The sequence below is a fragment of the Globicephala melas genome, chromosome 11 (genome assembly GCF_963455315.2).
Source record: "Globicephala melas chromosome 11, mGloMel1.2, whole genome shotgun sequence".
NCBI lineage: Eukaryota > Metazoa > Chordata > Mammalia > Artiodactyla > Delphinidae > Globicephala > Globicephala melas.
The window spans coordinates 95661389-95683098 of record NC_083324.2 but is presented as its reverse complement, the minus strand read 5'-3'; the positions used below and the strand labels follow the sequence as shown (position 1 = coordinate 95683098).

The 21710-nt window shown below is 38.6% G+C and overlaps 1 protein-coding gene across 1 annotated transcript in view; it reads right to left on the bottom strand.

Annotated features, from left to right (window-relative positions):
* Positions 1-21710, bottom strand: part of LOC115866007 (uncharacterized) — a gene marked incomplete at its 5' end in the record, with an annotated part of 195538 nt that overhangs the window by 23955 nt on the left and 149873 nt on the right. The gene's annotated exons all lie outside the window — the stretch shown is intronic.

The following is a 21710-nucleotide window of genomic DNA, read 5'->3' as shown; positions in this document are numbered from 1 at the left end:
ATAACAGTAAACTTTTTTTAATCTTTAAAATCCATACCATAGTCCTGCTTACCTCACCTACTCACAACGATCCCTCTTTATTAAGATTAGATTTAATTATTGGCATATAATCTGTTCAAAGTTAACTATTTCAGGTTGAAAATTGAAATGAGTGATTAACATACCACTAAAAACATATGAATGAGAATTCAAAACTTAAGAACTCTTGTATTCTTTAACACAATACTGACATTTTCTGTTGAAACTAAACATGAAAGAGCTACATACAGTAATTCTGATTTAGCTCTGGTTTCCTCTCTCTGTTTTGTGTTGATGGCAAGAGATGTTTTCAAAGTTTCTAAAATTGTTTGCAAAAAAAAAAAACAAGGAGGGGTTGGGGCCTGAAGCAGAAAGAATCGTCAGTGTTCATGGGTACTGTGTTTCTTTTGGGGGTGATATTGTAAAGTTGACTCTGGTGATGGTTGCACTAGTGTGAATATTCTGAAAACTTTAAATTGTACACTTTAAATAGGCGAATGGTATGGTAAATGAATTATATATCTCAATAAAGCTGTTCAAAGAAAAAAGCTAAAATAAAATAAAATAACAGTTTGTAAGAAAAAAGATGAAGAGGCTATCTGAAAACATCTGTAGGGACAGAACTCATTCCCCACCCATTCCCATGACTACGTGCAGTGAGTATTCAGTAGAGTTACCATAGCTTAGTGACTGAAGTACAAGCTCTAGAATCTGACTGTCTGGGTATGAAATTCCTTTCTACGCCTTTGTTTCCTCATATGGAAAAAGGAGATGAGAATAGTACCAATATTCCAGGGTCAATATGACAACTCAGTTAACAGATATAAAACACTCTGAACAGAGCTATTCCTAGGCTACTATCACAAAATAATAAACACTCAATCATCTGCTTCTCCCTCATTTTGTCTTCCTATATTTAGCAGAGCTACTTTGAAATAAGCTGGCTTTCCACCAAGCCCAAGAAATGTATGAGATCTGTCTAAATGATTACATGGTTCTTTTATTTAAAGAGATTTAAACATGGACACGCATATATTTGTTATTTAATTAAAACTGTAAATATCATTGGTATATACTATCATGGGTTTAATAAAATGTCGGTTTTATTAAACCAGTAATTGATCTTTATAAGAACTAGGCTCCAAGTTCCCGGATTAACTTGTCTAATTCTATTCTAGAATAATTCAGCAAATTCCTCAACCAAAAATAGTCCTGATTATAAACACGTTACCAAAGGAGAAGCTGGTACCATAGTAAGTAGTTCAGTGGCTTAGTGACTAACCACAGCAGTTCAAGGCATTGTAGGAACATTAACAGAAATGGAATTCATAGACAGATTCCAAAGATTTTATATACAAAAGCTCATCTCTCTCTGAAGACTAACAAACATAATGACATTGTATCACCAAAAGAAGCTAAATAATAGAAACAAGAGTCTTTGGGAGAGAAAGAGAAGAAAAGCAAAAAACTAACAACAGTAAGTAAAAGAAAACCCATTATTCCCCTTAAAATACCAATCCATGACTTTAGCTTTTTGGTCTGCACAGGGCTAATAAAGCACTGAACTTGACATTGACAATTTATTTTGGTTGTTCTTGTGTGTATTTTTCCATAAAGGTGAAGAGCATCATCTAACTGAAAACCATGTGCCGGCTTTCTACTAAGCATACTTTTCAGTTACTCAAACGAGGAATAGTTAAACAGGAAACAGACCCCCAAGAGGCTTTGGTTTACCAATGGTAAAATTGTCAGGAGACTGACTCTCTTAAAGAATGATTCCAGAATACTTCACTACGTTTACCATCATGTGAAATGAAACCCAGGACTTTCTACACCGCCAAAGGAAAATATTCTGTGCATGATCTCCTCTTCAGTTAATTATTCTGTCACTGTTTTGCCTCTTCAAAGAGAAGACAAAATCAAACACAGATTTGGCATTGTGTTGTTAGCAAAAAACTGGAAAATCTCAAATGATGCGAAACAGAAAAGACAGTAGCTTCTTTGACCTTTGGAAATTTCCACTGTTCTTTTCATCTACTGACTAAGCAGCTTAAATATTTATGAACAGAACCCACTATCAAGTCATACTTTTACCATTAGTTTCACTGATAAAATGTTTCCCATCCACATTCAGATCTACGTTATTTGTTTATGGGGTGTTTGATTTAGGATAAATAACACCAGAATTTCACTATGTACCATTTATATCTAATTCAAAATATTCAATTTTCTTGCACCTAGTCAACACAATTCATTATTTGTTTTTATTTGTTTGTTTAACAATAGTAACTATAGCGTCTGGATTTAAAGAATTAGGAAAACCTTGGCATCAATCATTTAGAGTTTAAAAAACTGGATACTGCAAAGTTAGAAATTAATAAAAGAATCAGTTGATGAAAGATGATGCCAAATAAAAGGACGTATCAAAAAGCTCATTAGTCGAACACAGCTAGTCAAGTACAGCCTTATAAACAATTCCCGAATGACAAGAAAATCTGAGTCCTTCTCTCTTAATCATTTTGAACTTGCACCTGAAATCTAAATGTGCACCGATATAAAACTGCATCACAATGCTCCCTCCATATGTTGTTCTTAAAATAGATTTCATTCAAAGGACAATTCTGCATCCATGTTTCCAAACTGTCTTGAAAGAAAGCGTCTTTTTCATTCTTGTATACATGCAAGACACACTATGGAATGCAGTACCATAGTACAATATCTTCATCCACATTTCAACTGTTCTTTCCTTCCTCTGTAATCTTTCTTGGTTATGTACAAAGAGTATGATCATCAAAAGGATAATAAATGGCCTCTGCCACTGGGGTGTGTAATACGTAGAGTGGGAATTGATTTGTTGGTTATGAAGGCAGCCATAGAGCACACAGATCACTGCAAAATCACATTGAGGCCAGCAGCTACTCCTCCATTCGTGCAGGCAGCTCCTCTATCGCTCACGGGGCAAGCTGCCAGAGGGTGAGAAGAATGGTGAGGTCATCCAGTATTCAGCTATTAAATGAAACCTATTTCTCTGAACTTCAGCCACATTTCGTATGACACACATATAACCCCCTTCCATGCCCAGTCCTTATAGAGACCTGAAATCAAACAAGATTTCTATGATCCATCAGTGTAATAAAAAAAAAAAAAGACCAAGATTGCTTTGAAAAAAAAGCATGGAATGCACTCTTAAACTCTCTTCTTCAGTGAATGAGTCCCTAGGAATTTGTATATGACCAAATCTTAAGATCTGTCAAGTGAAGAGGAATTAGACAAATGAGAGTGAGGGTGTAGGTAGAAAAGCTGGGAGGGTATTCCATCACACAGGTCATTCTCAGAAGAATAAAGTTCCATTTCTAAAACTGAAAGTAAGTTGAGCTGGGTGAAGAAAGTCTTTGTATCACTAAGTAGTAGTGATAGAGGCTGAAGCTGGAGAAGTAGAAGAGACCTTCTTATGATGGGGCCTGGTCAGCTCATGCCATATTAAGGAGTTTGGGCTCTATTCTGCCACCATCAATAGCCCACGAAGTATTTTAGGGTGAAGGAGACAGGGAAGGCTACCATGTTTGTAGTTTAGAAACATTGTCCCAGTCGCCAGATGAAAATGTGTGGAGAGGGTCCAGACTCAGGGGGAGAAAGGATTATGAGTTAGATGATGACCTACCCTGTGCTGCTCAATGGAGAGCATAACAGTTGCACTCAGAAGTATGGGCATGGATATTCTTGGTTGTCACAGTGACATGAAGGATGGCAAAAGGCAACACGTTTCTGGATAACATGTTTGAGAGCCTCAAACAAGGAAGAAATCTTGCACCCAGAAGTATGGGCATGGATATTCTTGGTTGTCACAGTGACATGAAGGATGGCAAAAGGCAACACGTTTCTGGATAACATGTTTGAGAGCCTCAAACAAGGAAGAACTCTTGCACCCTGTATTAGTTCCCTAGGGCTACTGGCACCACAAATCTGGGTGATTTCAAACAAAAGAAATGTATTCTCTCACAATTCTGGAGGCTACAAGTCCTCAATCAAGGTGTTGGAAGAGCCATGCTCTCCCTGAAGGTTCTGGGCGTGGGAGGAGGGAGCATAGAAGAGGACAGATCTTTTCTTGCCTCTTTCAGCTTCTGGTAGCCCCAGGCATTCCTTGGCTAGTGGCAGCATAAATCCAACCTCTGCCTCCATCTTCACGTGGCGATCTTTGTTTTGGGTGTCTGTGTCTTCACATGTAAGGATACGATATTGGATTAAGGGCCCACCCTACTCTAGGACCGCCTCATCTTAACTTACATCTGCAATGACCCTCTTCCAGGTAAGGTCACATTCTGAGGTACTAGGGTTTAGAACCTCAACATATTGTTTGAGGGGATACAATTCAACCCATAACATGCCCAAATGCCAGTGGTAACCCTCTTGAGGGAAAGGGAGTGAAAGAGGTGGAGGGACAGATAAATAGGTGGATTTGAGAGATACTGCCTTACAGTTAACAAGACTTGGAGACTGTTTGAACATGGGGCCTTAAAAAAAGACTCAAAAGTGGTCCCAAAGTTTCTGGCTCAGGTAACTCATCCAAAGGTGACTGACTGGAGAACATCTGAGAAAAAAAAATTTGATGGGGAAAAGGGAAAAATGAAAGAACCAAACACACAGAAACCCCAATAAGCTCCTCTTGACCTGCATATGGAAAACGCTTATGATTTATTCAAGAGAATTTACCCAACAGTCTGTTGTACTTATGGAAGTGAAGTTCAAGGGATATCAGAGCTGGAAACATTAGTTTGAAATCACCAGCATCGTAATAAGGAGCCAGCAGTGTGGCTGCCATCATCAACATCCAGCATATGGAAATGTTGCGAAACCTAAAAAATTATACAAATGTTGGTCACTAGGATTAATATAAATTTTCTCTAAATGGAATTAGCTATCATGACATTGAGCAATATAAACTCAAGAATTCATTGAAGAGATTTTTTTTCCCCATATGCTGGCTTATAGCTGCAAACCACTTAATCTGGACAAGATCATCCTCTTTCATTTACTTCCCTGAAAAAAATGGACAAGAGTTTTTAAGGTAAGTGAGAATTTTTGGTAGCTACTATGTATTGAACGCACTCTATTATATATATATATATATATATATATATATATATATATATATATATATAAAATAGCTAATTTATAGGGGCACTTTGGATAACACGTGTTACTATATACATTTTGCAGTGAGAAAATGAGAACTAAGAAAGTTCAGATTATCAAAAAAGATATGTGGATGGCCAACAGGCACAGGAAAAGATGCTCAACATTGCTAATTATTAGAGAAATGCAAATCAAATCTACAACGAGGTATCACCTCACACCAGTCAGAATGGCCATCATCAAAAAGTCTACAAGTAATAAATGCTGGAGAGGGTGTGGAGAAGAGAACCCTCCTACGCTGTTGGTGGGAATGGAAATTGGTGCAACCACTATGGAAAAGAGTATGGAGGTTCCTTAAAAAACTAAAAATAGAGTTACCATATGATCCAGCAATTCCACTTCTGGACTAGAAAAGATAAAATTCTAATTCGAAAAGTTACATGCACCCCCATGTTCATAGCAGCACTATTTACAATAGCCAAGACAGATGAGTGGATAAAGAAGATGTGATACATATATACAATGGAGTTACTCAGCCATAAAAAACAATAAAATAATGCCATTTGCAGCAACACGGATGGAGCTGGAGATTATCATACTAAGGGCTGTAAGCCAAACAGAGAAAGACAAATATTATATGATATCACTTATATGTGGAATATAAAAAATAGTACAAATGAACTTATTTACAAAACAGAAACAAACTCACAGACATAAAAAACAAATTTGGGGTTACCACAGAGGAAGGGTAGGGGGAGGTATAAATTAGGAGTATGGGATTAACAGATACACACTATCATATATAAAATAGATAAACAACAAGGATTTACTGTATAGCACAGGAAACTATATTCAATATCTTACAATAGCCTATAATGGAAAAGTATTGGGAAAAAAAAGAATATTATATATATAAAACTGAATAACTGTTGCACACCTAAAACTTACACAGTATTGTAAATCTACTATACATCATTTTTTTTTAAGTTCAAATTATTTACTTTAAATCATACAGATTTTAAGAGACAGAACCAAGACCAGAATCTAGATTTTAATCTGCTTTTAGTCTGATACCAAAACCTGTATATTTCCACAATCCATGCTTCTCTGAGTATATGGGGACTGATGGAGTTGGCAGGAGGGAGGTTTACAAGTCACTCACATATACTGGGAAGTTATACTGGAAACTCAGTCAAAACGCAAACTGACACTAACATTAAAGAGTTAGCATGGCCGTTTGCTCTATGAATCCAAGAACTGTCTTTCTTGTTCGCTCCTATAACCCCAGGTTCTAGCATCATGGCTTGTGCAGAGTAGATGCTTAAAAACAAGCATTTATTAAATAAATAATGTTTTAAATGGCTGGCTTTCCAAATGGTTTAGGTGAAAACTATGATCCAATTCAGTAAGTTTAGCCTATACCCTGAATTTACCCATTTCAATATTCATACAGCCCATGCTACGCCAGCTTATTTGTTTGGTGACTAAGAAATGAGAAAACCACCATTAGGATTTTCTAAATGGCAGTTGAGGATAGTTTCATAAGTGCACAGCAGTGTATCATTAAATGACTTGACTGGTAGGAACTCTTTGGGCAAGTTCACTGTGACATCTTGCTTAAAAGAAAATGAGGTAAAAAGTATGTCAAGACAAAGAAGCACTTATTTGGAAAGAAACAGCATTAATAAAAAATGTATTATTATAATACTATAATCATGTGCTGATTATTGGACAAATCTATATAAATTATAAATGGCATCAGTTTTCTTTTTTACCAAAGTTTTCTAAAATGTCCAAATCTGCTATTGCTTTGTCATTGTTTCAAGCACTGGGAGAAATAGTTTTATAAAAGTATCTGTACATACATATTTACCAAAATATTTTGGATAAAATTGTTATTCATTCTTCCAACATTCACCAAATGGCTTCACAGATGAATTTTATCAAACATTTAGAGAAGACGTAACACCCATCCTTCTCAAACTCTTCCAAAACATTGCAGAGGAAGGAACACTCCTAATTCATTCTATGAGGCCACCATCACCCTGATACCAAAACCAGACAAAGATACTACAAAAAAAGAAAATTACAGACCAATATCACTGATTAATATAGATGCAAAAATCCTCAACAAGCAGAATCCAACAACACATTAAAAGGATCATACACCATGATCAAGTGGGATTTATCCCAGGGATGCAAGGATTCTTCAATATACTCAAATCAATCAACGTGATACACCATATTAACAAACTGAAGAATAATAAAAACCATACGATCATCTCAATAGATGCAGAAAAAGCTTTTGGCAAAATTCAACACTGATTTATGATAAAAACTCTCCAGAAAGTAGGCATAGAGGGAACCTACCTCAACATAATAAAGGCTATATATGACAAACTCACAGCAGACATCATTCTCAATGGTGAAAAACTGAAAGCATTTCCTCTAAGATCAGGAACAAGACAAGGATGTTCACTCTTGCCACTATTATTCAACATAGTTTCAGAAGTCCTAGCCATGGCAATCAGAGAAGAAAAAGAAATAAAAGGAATGCAAATTGGAAAAGAAGAAGTAAAACTGTCACTGTTTGCAGATGACATGATACTATATATAGAGAATCCTAAAGATGCCACCAGAAAACTACTAGAGCTGATCAATGAATCTCGTCAAGTTTCAGGATACAAAATTAATGCACAGAAATCTCTTGCATTCCTAAACACTAACAACGAAAGATCAGGAAGAGAAATTAAGGAAACAATCCCATTCACCATTGCAACAAAAAGAATAAAATATCTAGGAGTAAACCTACCTAACCAGGTAAAAGACCTGTACTCAAAAAACTGTAAGACATTTATGAAAGAAATCAAAGATGACACAAACAGATGGAGAGATATACCATGTTCTTGGATTGAAAGAATCAATATTGTGAAAATGGCTATAATACCCAAAGCAATCTACAGATCCAATGCAATCCTTATCAAATTACCAGTGGCATTTTTTACAGAACTAAGACAAAAATCTTAAAATTTGTATGGAGACACAAAAGACCCTGAATAGCCAAAGCAGTCTTGAGGGAAAAAAACAGAGCTGGAGGAATTAGACTCCCTGACTTCAGACTATACTACAAAGCTACAGTAATCAAGACAATATGGTCCTGGCACCAAAACAGAAATATAGATCAATGGAACAGGATAGAAAGCCCAGAGATAAACCCATGCACCTATGGTCAACTAATCTATGACAAAAGTGGCAACAATATACAATAGAGAAAAGACAGTCTCTTCAATATGTGGTGCTGGGAAAACTGGACAGCTACATGTCAAAGAATGAAATTAGAACACTCCCTAACACCATACACAAAAATAAACTCAAAACGGATTAGAGACCTAAATGTAAGACCAGACACTATAAAACTCTTAGAGGAAATCATAGGAAGAACACTCTTTGACATAAATCACAGCAAGATCTTTTTCAATCCACCTCCTAGAGTAATGGAAATAAAAATAAACAAATGGGACCTAATGAAACTTAAAAGCTTTTGCATAGCAAAGGAAACTACAAAGAAGACAAAAAGACAACCCTCAGAATGGGAGAAAATATTTGCAAATGAATCAACAGACAAAGGATTAATCTCCAAAATATATAAACAACTCATGCAGCTCAATATTAAAAAAACAAACAACCCAATCAAGAAATGGGCTGAATACGTAAATAGACATTTCTCCAAAGAAGACATACAGATGACCAAGAGGCACGTGAAAATCTGCTCAACATCACTAATTATTAGAGAAATGCAAATCAAAACGACATGAGGTATCACCTCACACCAGTTAGAATGGGCATCATCAGAAAATCTAGAAACAATAAATGCTGGAGAGGGTGTAAAGAAAAGGGAACCCTCTTGCACTGTTGGTGGGAATGTAAATTGATACAGCCACTATGGAGAACAGTATGGAGGTTCCTTAAAAAACTAAAAATAGAATTACCATATGACCCAGCAATCCCACTACTGGGCATATACCCGGAGAAAACCATAATTCAAAAAGACACATGCACCCCAATGTTCATTGCAGCACTATTTACAATAGCCAGGTCATGGAAGCAACTTAAATGCCCATCGACAGATGAATGGATAGAGAAGATGTGGTACATATATACAATGGAACATTACTCAGCTATATAAAGAACGAAATTGGGTCATTTGTAGAGATGTGGATGGATCTAGAGACTGTCATACAGAGTGAAGTAAGTCAGAAAGAGAAAAACAAATATCGTATATTAACGCATATATGTGGAACCTAGAAAAATGGTACAGATGAATGGGTTTGCAGGGCAGAAATAGAGACACAGATGTAGAGAACAAACGTATGGACACCAAGGGGGGAAAGTGGTGGGTGGTGGTGGGATGAATTGGGAGACTGGGATTGACATATATACACTAATTAAATAGATAACTAATAAGAATCTGCTGTATAAAACAATAAATAAAATAAAATTCAAAAAAAGGGCTTCCCTGGTGGCGCAGTGGTTGAGAGTCCACCTGCCGATGCAGGGGACACAGGTTCGTGCCCCGGTCCAGGAAGATCCCACATGCCACATAGCGGCTGGGCCTGTAAGCCATGGCCGCCGAGCCTGCGCGTCTGGAGCCTGTGCTCCGCAACGCGAGAGGCCACAACAGTGGGAGGCCCGCGTACCGCAAAAAAAAAAAAAAAAAAAAAAAAAGAGAAAGCTTTATCAAAAGGAAAAAATTCACAAGTTTATCTTGATGTTAGCATTTTTCAACTAGATCTTTTTCCCCCTAAAATTCTGTCTCCTTGGCCAATTAGGGTATTATACTTTTAATATAACACATTGCACTTTTAACGGGTTTAATTCAATTTACAACAAATGCCTCTAATTAAGTTAAAAGATCTTTGAAAATTGCTAAATCTTAGGGGTAATATTACCACTACTGACATTGAAATAATTGATCATTCCCACTGAGGCACAAACGTACGAATGTTCTAATGAGAAAACAGGGATTGAAGTATGTTGAAGGACTCCAAAGAGACTTCCAAACTCTTAAGGCTGTTATTTCCAATGACAGTCTCTGAATGGGAGTGGGAGGCATTGGGGGAAGAGGGGGCGGGGGCAGGGACAGACAAAACTTATCCTAGAGTAGAAAAAGAAAATGAAATCAAACTGCAAACATAAAGTTACATCTTGAAGCAAAGGTGACCAAAGTCTGTTTGCCTTTTTTGAAAATAATGTCTTTTATTTAACGTGTGTGTTTCTGTTTTAGGACATCATTTTTTGCCATTTACAAATAGTATTTTCTTTAAAAAAAAAAACTTTTATTGAAGTATTGTTGATTTACAATGTTGTCTTAATTTCTGCTGTACGGCAAAGTGATTCAGTTTTACATATATATATATATATATATATATATATTCTTTTTCGTATTCTTTTCCGTTATGGTTTATCACAGGATATTGAATATAGTTCCCTGTGCTATACAATAGGGCCTTGTTCTTTATCCATCTTATATATACTAGTTTGCATCTACTAATCCCAAACTCCCAATCCTTCCCTCCCCAACCCCGAATAGCATTTTCTTTAATACTCTGCGATAATAAATACTCGATGTGATATTAGAATGCATCTATTTGTCCAAGGAGAAATTTTCCTAGATTAATGCTTTATGATAATTAAGATGGACGACAGCTAAGGACAACTAGTGTTCCTGACTGAATGACACCAGAGCAGAAAGCAGAAACCTAGTTTGGTCACAGTTATTATTGAAGTGTTCCCTCTGGCTTAACAAAGACACTTACCTTTTCACCTAATCCGTTAGTAAGAAGAAGAGCATCTACCTTGCCGGTATTTGTCTGGCCTATTTGGTTAAAATGTTTACAAAGTATTTTATCAGTGAAAATAGCTAAATACTTTATGCAAAATGGAAGTTTTATTAATAATTGGAACAATAATGCAAAAGCAGTTAGCTTTGAAAACAACTGCACTGGGGAGCTGCACGATAATACATAAGAGCAGTGTAAGAAAAAATAAATACTTCACGGTTTAGCCATGAGAATATTATCAGGAGCCTTCAGGACCTGTCAGGCTCCCTACACCTAGGGGATAAGGAGAGGCAGAGCGGCATACAGGTTGAGAGAAGAGAGCCCATCTTGAATCCTCAGTCTTCTATTTACTAATTTTGTGATATTTTGTAAAGTATCTAATCTCTGGGCCTCAGATGTTTCCTCTAAAAACAGGAGATCATAATGTCTGCCTCTTCAAGTTATGAAGATTAAACAAGAGAACATATCAGGATCCTAGGAAGGTTCTTGCCACTTTTAAAGGAAAATTGCTTTATGATACAAAACTGGGAAATTGCTAAAGACAAAGAAAGTCATTTTGAATCACAAAATTGGCTTCTAATTTTGATTCCATTATTGCAGGCAATGGAAAAACATATCCTAATGGAAGGGATCACACTGTGATCCTTCCAGTGGCATCTACAGGCGGCTCAGACATTTAAATCAAAAAGTGAAAGATACAGCTTTGGATTCTCTTATTTGCTTCTTTCCTAAAACCATAGTTTGGCTAGTGAGTACTAGATGAATAGGTTTTTTGCAGTAAAAAGTCTAGAAATGTAAATGCAATGCAAATTATTGACAACACCAGATATGCTGAAAATAGGAGAGGGAGAGAGAAAATATACTCGTAGCATATAGAAGAGTTTAAGCAAGAGGTTGATGAACTATTATCATGTGTAAGAGCACTATATAACACTCTCAGATTTTTTTGTGAGCTTGAGTTTAATTTTGTCATTTTTAGCAAAACGTGGGCACATGGCAAATACATTGTGAGTTACAACATCACCTCACCACAACATAACAGTCTAATTCAGAGATAAATCAAGCTAAAATGAAGACAAATTAGGCAAAAATAATGATCAAGTGTTGACAAGAAGTCTAAGTGCATCATCCTTGTCATTTTGTCTCATGTCTGAAGCAATGGGTAGGTCTTACAGTATATTGTTCAAGAAGATTCTGTTTGGCTTCCCTGGTGGCGCAGTGGTTAAGAAGCCGCCTGCCAATGGTTCGAGCCCTGGTCCAGGAAGATCCCACATGCCATGGAGCAACTAAGCCCGTGCGCCACAACTACTGAACCTGTGCTCTAGAGCCCACGAACCACAACTACTGAAGCCCACACGCCTAGAGCCTGTGCTCCGCAACAAGAGAAGCTGCCGCAATAAGAAGCCCATGCATCACAAGGAAGAGTAGCCCCTGCTCACCGCAACTAGAGAAAGCCTGCACGCAGCAACGAAGACCCAATGCAGCCAAAAATAAAATAAATAAATAAATTTAAAAGGAAAAAAACCCGAAGATTCTGTTCAATTGAATTGATAGCATATAGATTGAGCTTGATTTAGCAGTATATACATAACATAGACATTTGATACAGATAGAAAAGAAAATGCATAGCATAGTTTCAAAGGTATAAATTTTTAAAATGAGATGGAACTGGGTTTGAGTATCAACTCTATCACAGCATAACTGGGTGAATCTGAGAAAAGTACTTAATCTCTTTAAAATAAGATACTACCTGTAAGATACCTACTTGTTATACCTATTTCAAAGGTTCAAAGGTTCATAGAGCAATCAAAAGGGAGAATGTAATATTTGTCTCATAATAAGTGTCAAATTAACATTAGCCAAAAATTTATGTATTTTCTCATCAATAATAATAATAGCATTTTCTAAATAAATAATAATGAAAATAATCTAAATTTCACTCTCTTCTCCTTCATTGCGTTCAGAGAAGTGTCCTAGCTGCTCAAGCAAAATTTAAATTCGTCCAGTTACGTGGAGAGAAGTTTTAGTACTCATTAATCCATATATATTTTTTTAAACTTCTAAGTAATGACTTAAAATAGATGGACATATATTCTCATAATTTAGCATAACAAAATACATAATATAACATATTAACACTTTTTCTTTCCAATTTAATTCTGAGTTGTTTTATTTAGCCACCTATTATAAAAAGTAATTTGTGTTGAGAGCTCTGAGGAAATTTAGAAATTAAAGAGCTAATTAAATTCTTCAAGAGCAATTTTTGAGTCTCTGTATCAATATATAAGTGTGTGTGCACATATTCAAACATCTACAAGTGGCCAAATACTGTTGGACATTTCTGGAAATTGATCTTCCATGATGCCTACTTCGTCTAACTGTTTCCCCAGGGCAAATAAATCTAAACTTTAAGCCATATTTCCAAAGGAATCATAGATCACGCACCTGGTAGACTGAACCAGAATGTCAGAAATTACGACCAAGTTAGGAAAGAAAGGAATGAAAACCTGACCTATTTGCTGTGAACTTACTATTTATGGAGAATCTTAAGGGCGTTTTTACTATCTTAAGTTAAAATAATAATAAATATCCTATAAATCATTTAAATAAGGGCTCCATTTCTGTAGATAGTTTAGCATCTTCAAAGTTATATTTCAATGGTATTTTGATAAATGCTTTGCCTGCATATTTTTTTAAAAAAGAGTTTTTCAAACATATTACAGAAGCATTATAAAAAAGGCACATCTGGTGTAAAAATTCCGGGATAGCAACCTGAAATAAAAATATGATCACAATTTGCAAAATGTGTTGCTGATTTAATGCTGCATATATAGACACTCATATTTCAAGGAATGTATTTTTGTCAGTTGGAGCTCTGACCTATAAAAATGATAGTTTCTGAATCTTTGCACTTATTGAAGTACAGTTTTTCCAAGGGGACACCTGAGAACATAATGCTGATTAGAATAAGCAAGGTAAACATAAATCACAGAAATGTTTATTTCTCTCCAGCTAAGCACTCTGAGGCAATGCTGCAGGCAGAGGATCCACCAAGAAGAGATCATGAGATCTACAGACACCTGTACTGAGGTAAAGGAAGTAGATTGAGAAGAAGGAAATCCTGATCCTTAAGGAGGTTGTAACTGAGTCCCTGGCTGGTGATCTGGAGTTGCAGTGGCCCTTGAGAGTCGTCCCAAAATAAGGCAAGGGGACAAGGGCTTTGCGCTTCCACCTCAATTCATTGACTGCCAGTTGCCCTATGGGAGGGACATCTGAATGAGGATATTTCCTGTGGCCAAGGATAGTTATGAAAAGGAGAAATCAGGATAATCAGATAGAGCGTGACAGTTGGGAGAACATGAAGGCCACTCTGTGGAGGTGGCATGTGATGAGACCAGAGTGAGATGAAAGCAGCTATGGTTCTATGTCGGATGGAGTGAGGGAGTCCCTAGGTCCAGTCATCCCCAAGGCCAGTCATCCCCAAGGCTTCTCATTGCGGTGGCTTCTCTTGTTGTGGAGCACGGGCTCCACCAGTATCATGAACAGCAAGTATCATTTAGAGAGGTTGCCATGAGATTTCCTAACAAAACATTTCCCAGTCAAACTTGTGTGTGTGTGTGTGTGTGTGTGTGTGTGTGTGTGTGTGTTCGGAAGCAATTCACAGCACTGGGATGGCATCTCCCTGGAGGCCAATTGAAGACATGCACACATACACAGTAAGTTTAGAAAAGTGGTAAAAATATGTTATTATGTAAAATGTTATGTTTCCTGTACTATTCCTCACAACATTAATTATTAGGTCTAACTTGGTAAACCCAAAACAAAACACTCAATAGGTAATTTAAGGGTACAGTTTATTAGGGACTTCCCTGGTGGCGCAGTAGTTAAGAATCTGCCTGCCAATGCAGGGGACATGGGTTTGAGCCCTGATCTGGGAAAATCCCACATGCCGCAGAGCAACTAAGCCTGTGAGCCACAACTACTGAGCCTGTGCTCTAGAGCCCGTGAGCCGCAACTACTGAGCCCATGAGCCACAACTACTAGAGCCCGAGTGTCTAGAGCCTGTGCTCCGCAACAAGAGAAGCCACTGCAATGAGGAGCCCATGCACTGCAAGGAAGAGTAGCCCCCGCTCACCTCAATTAAAGAAAGCCTGTGTGCAGCAACGAAGACCCAACACAGCCAAAATAAATAAAATTTTTAAAAATTTAAAAAAAAAGAGAATCACCTCTTAAAAAATAAAGAATACAGTGTATTAAATGAAAAGAAGGATATGGTATGATGTGATAAAAGTGAATGAAACACTTAACTGTCCTCTAAATTAGCTCTGAATGGAAACATCCAATACTAAATTAGGAAATTATAGACTCCTCAATTTAAGGGATTTTCACAAGGTGGAGACAGTGCAAAATTCCTGTGTAAGGCAAATCATAGCAGAACTCCTTGTGGGGTAAAAGCCATGCCAGGAATGTGCACCCAAGTCTCATGAAGCCAAAACCGCAGTACCTTTTATCTTCCTACGATGGTGAAGAGCCACGTGGAAGGATAGTACCTGAGATATTTGATCTCATCTTCTAGAATCTTTGAGTACATTTGGAAATGAATCCCCATTTATATAGCAATTGATCAGGTTTTTTAGAAACAACTTATAATCGAAAATCCTAAAGTCATGAGCAAAGCTTGTGAAAAATGAAAATCCTCTTGTTTTCCTTTAAGATTGTTGCTATAATGTTTTCATTTATTTTCCGAAAGTGGCAGAGAAAGAATAAGGGCAGATTGCCAAGTTTGAGACTAGGAATGTCCTTGAAGACGGCCTAAACCAAAATAAACACAAAAACAAACATGTCTACAATGTAAAGATGGTAACACTGCATTATAATTAGTTGTCTCAGGAAGTAAAGATATTTTGTTAACTGAATGGGTGAAAATTACTTGCATTATTGTCATACTTAAAATGTCAGTGTTAAATGATTGCTTTAAGCACATAATAATAAATTCTGCATTCTTAAGTGGCAAATACAACAAAGCTAAATACAGAGAATGTTGTTAGTGGAAGCAAAATTAAACATTAACAAATACCTGCAATACACACTTTTAATACACAGGAAACAAAGGGTGGATAAACAAACATGGTTCTGATATTTACCATTTTACTTAGAATTAGGAGCAGGTCAAAAACTCATGGACACAACCTGTCTGGGGGCACACCCACCGTTTCCCAAGCAAATGCATAAGGACTACACAGTATCTTAAAGATTTCTTCCTGGAAATCTGGGTTAATTATAGCATTTATGAAAAGAGCATTGGTTAATTTCACACCTGCCATTAACTCCTACATGATTTCCTGGGATATGTTGTGATTACATTATAGTCCTGCAAACCATATTTTCCCCACGCCAGTGTTAATTGTACAGGATTAACAAGTGCCCTTTGCTTATACTGCCACTGTTGGTAACGTCTCCTCTTATATCCAATATAGCTTCTATTTCCTTTTGAATCCCCAGGTTCCCTGAGCAAGCATAAAGCCCTCTGTAATTCAACTGTGGCAGTTTTTCCTTCCTGCAATCCATGCCACCTGGAAAGCGATACCACAGAGCAGGAAGTTATATTTAACCTCAAAACTGTGGGAAAAGACAGTTCTTGCCTTTGCCAACTACAGGCTACTTGGTTAGGTTGGAAATTCTTTTACTTACCACCTCTTGTGCAACCAACACTATTTTAGGAGAGCAACCAAGCAGAAATATCCTGGTCTCTGTCCCTCTTCCTTTCTTCCCTGGTAAGGGAAGACATGCCACATACCAATTGTTGATTGTCTAATTGGAAAGTTCTGTTAAGTCTGGGGTGGATAAGAGGTCACTGTAGCTGGGAATGTTTAGGGACCATCTGCTGAGAAAATGGTCCTTGAGGGCACTTTGAAGGGCTAGCAGGATTTGGGTTGGCCAAGGGGTAAGAGTTTGAGAATTATAACGAAATAAAAGCAGAATCCCAGAGGTAGTCATGGCAGGGTGACAAGACAAACCTAGGTGCCTCCCATCTTTCTCCACAAAGAAGGGAAATAGTTTCCCCCTAAAAAGGCCTTGAGTATTAACTAAATTTTGAAAAAGACCCAATTACTCTTTATTGTTCATTTCCTGAATTATGTACTTCTTATAAAAAATAAAGCGGAAAAAGCTAATCTATTCCTTCTGCTTTAAAAAATTATGTTTATTGTGTCAAATTATTATGGTTTTCCTCTCCGAATGTATACACCCGGGAGAGCTAACTGTTAAGAGCTTCCGAACTTCCAACCTTGAAGGAAAATCTATCCTCCTTTAAAGATAAGGCTTTCTTTGAAAAGTTTGATTTAATCAACACACAAACCAGTCAGGGAGTCAATTATACGGAATGCTGAACCCAGAGGGCAGTATCTACATTGAGTCACTGTTCCTGCAGCACAGAAATGAGCACTAGGTACAGAATCGCTTTACACCCCAGGGCTTATCAGTGGGCTTATTGGAAATAGTGACTTGCAGATCGTGGTGAAGTCTAAACATGTGACGCAGCAGCAGTGGCATGAATGTCATTTCATGTGGCCACAATTTATCTGTGCTGGATTTCAAAACAGTAGGAAAATGCAAATGATGAATGGGGTTGCCCTTTCAGAAGTCTTTCAACTTTTTCTCTTTCCTTAGCTTCAGTCAGGACTAGGTTTCAAAGCAACTAACCAGTGACCAGCCGGGCAGTAGTTCCATCAGAATAATTAAGCTTCTGAACGGCTACTTCATCCACATTACGGACAGGCATCAGGTACACACCTGAAAGAGCTTGTGGTGAGGAAAAATCTCGGAGACGAACAACTCTGCTGACTCAAAACCACCTGACATAACAGGAAAATAATTCAATCACTACTTAGTCATCCATTGAATAAATACTGGGGGAGCATCCTCTCCGTACAAAGGATACAAAGATGTGAGCCTGCTTCCAAGGTGACATTCTGAAAGGAGAGAACAAGGCCCTTAAAATCTCCGTGAGCTGCCCTTGGGAAATGTGAGGAGATGGCTGGACACCCCACTGTGTGCCTCTGACTTCCCCTTTTGCACTATTTTTCATATAATTTCTAATATGGGAAGGATTTCATGAGATAATTACCCAATTAATGAGGAAAGGGGGAAAACATTAAGTGTGGTTACGACAATATTAATGGTCTGATGCAAGTATAAAACATTCCTGAGACCTTCTCTTCTAGAGCCCTGTACAAATAAGTATGCTATTTTAATTATTAAATAGAGAAAATAGGGAAAATTTAACACAAGCCAAGAAGGTTTTATTATAACTGCCATGAATATTAGTATTGAAAGAAAGAATTACTTATGCTTTTATTTAGACTTTAGGATCTAATTCCTTGTAAATGCTATTGTGTAATGAGAAAGTAAGACCAATGGAACTGTTTGGGGAAACAGGATATCCTGGAATAATTCTTCCATTATGTTCAATACTCAATGTTAAAAATATATATATATCACAGCACCATTTACCTGTTTGACACTGTCCTGAACATTAAGAAAAGAGCCATGAAGATTATACTTTTAAAACAATGGTGTTTCAAATAATGTATTTTTAGAATGTTTTGAAGATCTTTAAATATCTTAAGTAATATAATGCTTTTTTTTCCTAGAAATTGTATAACTTTGAACAAGGCATTAGCATTTACTGGAAGACTGTAAGAGTATCAAAAATAAATATCAAAGCAATGCTGTTCCCATGGGAAGTTGAGGTCTGAGGTCTACCTGAATTAGAGATTTTTTTTTCTGAAACCATTTCAGTCATGAAGTCATAATATTACTCTTCTCGTCGGTCTTCTCCCATTTAATGAAGAACAGGAAGCCAGATGCCACCAGGCACTAACACTGGCACGGCCAAATCTAGGCTGGTGAGTTGCCAAGAAGTGTGTGCTAAACTTTGGCATTTGAATCCAGAACTGGGAAACCATACTGTAGTGACACTGTATCTATAGACAAGCGGGATGAATAAATCAACAATAAATGAAGTACTAAAAACGTCTAATTTCCAATACAGTGCTTCCAGCAACAACTGAAATTAGAAAACTGTTTAAACCCTACTACAGAACATACAATTTTGTTGTGAGTGCACTGAAGCAAAGGTTAACTGTAAAATAAAAGAAGGAATGAAAATGCATTTGTAGCTAGGATGTCACGGCTGCTTCATACACTCTGGTGACAAGGAGTAAATGTGTCAAATCCTATATAAGTTCAGAAGGTTCGTGGTTTTAAAGCAAGGAAATTTTCCTACTTTTTAAAAGTAAGATTCGAGGAGACCTTCAAGAAGGCAGAGGAGTAAGACGCGGAGATCACCTTCCTCCGAACAAATACACCAGAAATACATCTACACGTGGAACAACTCCTACAGAACACCTACTGAACGCTGGCAGAAGACCTCACACCTCCCAAAAGGCAAGAAACTCCCCACGTACCTGGGTAGGGCAAAAGAAAAAAGAAAAAACAGAGACAAAAGAATAGGGATGGGAACTGCACCAGTGGGAGGGAGCCGTGAAGGAGGAAAAGTTCCCACACACTAAAAGTCTCTTCACTGGTGGAGACGGGGTACGGCAGTGTGGAAGCTTCGGAGCCGCGGAGGAGAGCACAGCAACAGGGGTGCGGAGGGCAAAGCGGAGAGATTCCCGCACAGAGGATCAGGGCCGACTGGCACTCACCAGCCCGAGAGGCTTGTCTGCTCACCCGCCGGGGCAGGCGGGGCTGCGAGCTGAGGCTCGGACTTCAGTCGGAGCACAGGGAGAGGACTGGGGGTGGCGGCGTGAACACAGCGTGCAGGGGGTTAGTGCACCACGACTAGCCGGGAGGGAGTCCAGGGAAAAGTCTGGACCTGCCGAAGAGGCAAGAGACTTTTTCTTCCCTCTGTTTCCTGGTGCGCGAGGAGAGGGGATTCAGAGCACCGCTTAAAGGGGCTCCAGAGACGGGGGCGAGCCGCGGCTAACAGCGCGGACCCCAGAGACGGGCATGAGACGCTAAGGCTGCTGCTGCCGCCACCAAGAAGCCTGTGTGTGAGAACAGGTCACTCTCCCTTCCGGGGAGCCTGTGCAGCCCACCACTGCCAGGAGCCCGGGATCCAGGGACAACTTCCCTGGAGAACGCATGGTGCGCCTCAGGCTGGTGCGATATCACGCCGGCCTCTGCCGCCGCAGGCCCGCCCCGCACTCCGTGCCCCTCCCTCCCTCCGGCCTGAGTGAGCCAGAGCCCCCGAATCAGCTGCTCCTTTAACTCTGTCCTTTCTGGGCGGGGAACAGACACCCTCAGGTGACTTACACGCAGAGGCAGGGCCAAATCCAAAGCTGAACCCCTGGAGCTGTGAGAACAAAGAAGAGAATGGAAATCTCTCCCAGCAGCCTCAGGAGCAGCGGATTAAATCTCCACAATCAACTTGATGTACCTGCATCTGTGGAATACGTGAATAGACAACGAGTCATCCCAAAACTGAGGCGGTGGACTTTGGGAGCAACTGTAGACTTAGGGTTTGCTTTCTGCATCTAATTTGTTGCTGGTTTTATGTTTATCTTAGTTTAGTATTTAGAGTTTATTATCACTGGTAGATTTGTTTACTGATTTGGTTGCTCTCTTCCTTTTTTTTATATATATTTTTTTCTTTCCTTTTTCTCTTTTGTGTATGTGTATGCTTCTTTGTGTGATTTTGTCTGTATAGCTTTGCTTTTACCATTTGTCCTAGGGTTCTGCCTGTCCGTTTTTTGTTTTTGTTTTTTTTTAGTATAGTTTGTGTGTGTGTGTGTGTGGTATGCGGGCCTCTCACCATTGTGGCCTCTCCCGTTGCGGAGCACAGGTTCCGGATGCACAGGCTCAGTGGCCATGGCTCACGGGCCCAGCCGCTCCACGGCATGCGGGATCTTCCCAGACCGGGGCATGAACCCGTGTCCCCTGCATCAGCAGGCGGACTCTCAACAACTGCACCACCAGGGAAGCCCTTTAGTATAGTTTTTTAGCACTTGTTATCATTGGTGGATTTGTTTTTCAGTTTGGTTACTCTCTTCTTTCCTTCTTTCTTTTATTAAAATTACTTTTTAATTTATTTTTAATATTTCTTATTTTTTATTTTAATAACTTTATTTTTTAATTTTTTTTCTTTGTTTCTTTCTTTTTTTCTACCTTTTCTTCTCATCCGTGTGGCAGACAGGGTCTTTGTACTATGGCTGGGTGTCAGGCCTGTGCCTCCGAGGAGGGAGAGCCGAGTTCAGGATATTGGTCCACCAGAGTCCTCCTGGCTCCATGTAATATCAAACAGTGAAATGTCTCCCAGAGACCTCCATCTCAACACTAAGACCCAGCTGCACTCAACGACCAGCAAGCTACAGTGCCGGACACCCTATGCCAAACAACTAGCAAGACAGGAACACAACCCCACCCGTTAGCAGAGAGGCTGCCTAAAATCATAATAAGGTCACAGACACACCAAAACACACCACATGGACCTGCCCACCAGAAAGACAAGATCCAGCCTCATCCACCAGAACACAGGCACTAGTCCCCTCCACCAGGAAGCCTACACAACCCACTGAACCAAACTTAGCCAATGGGGGCAGACACCAAAAACAACAAAAAACTATGAACCTGCAGCCTGCAAACAAGAGACCCTAAACACAGTAAGTTAAGCAAAATGAGAATACAGAGAAACACACAGCAGATAAGGGAGCAAGG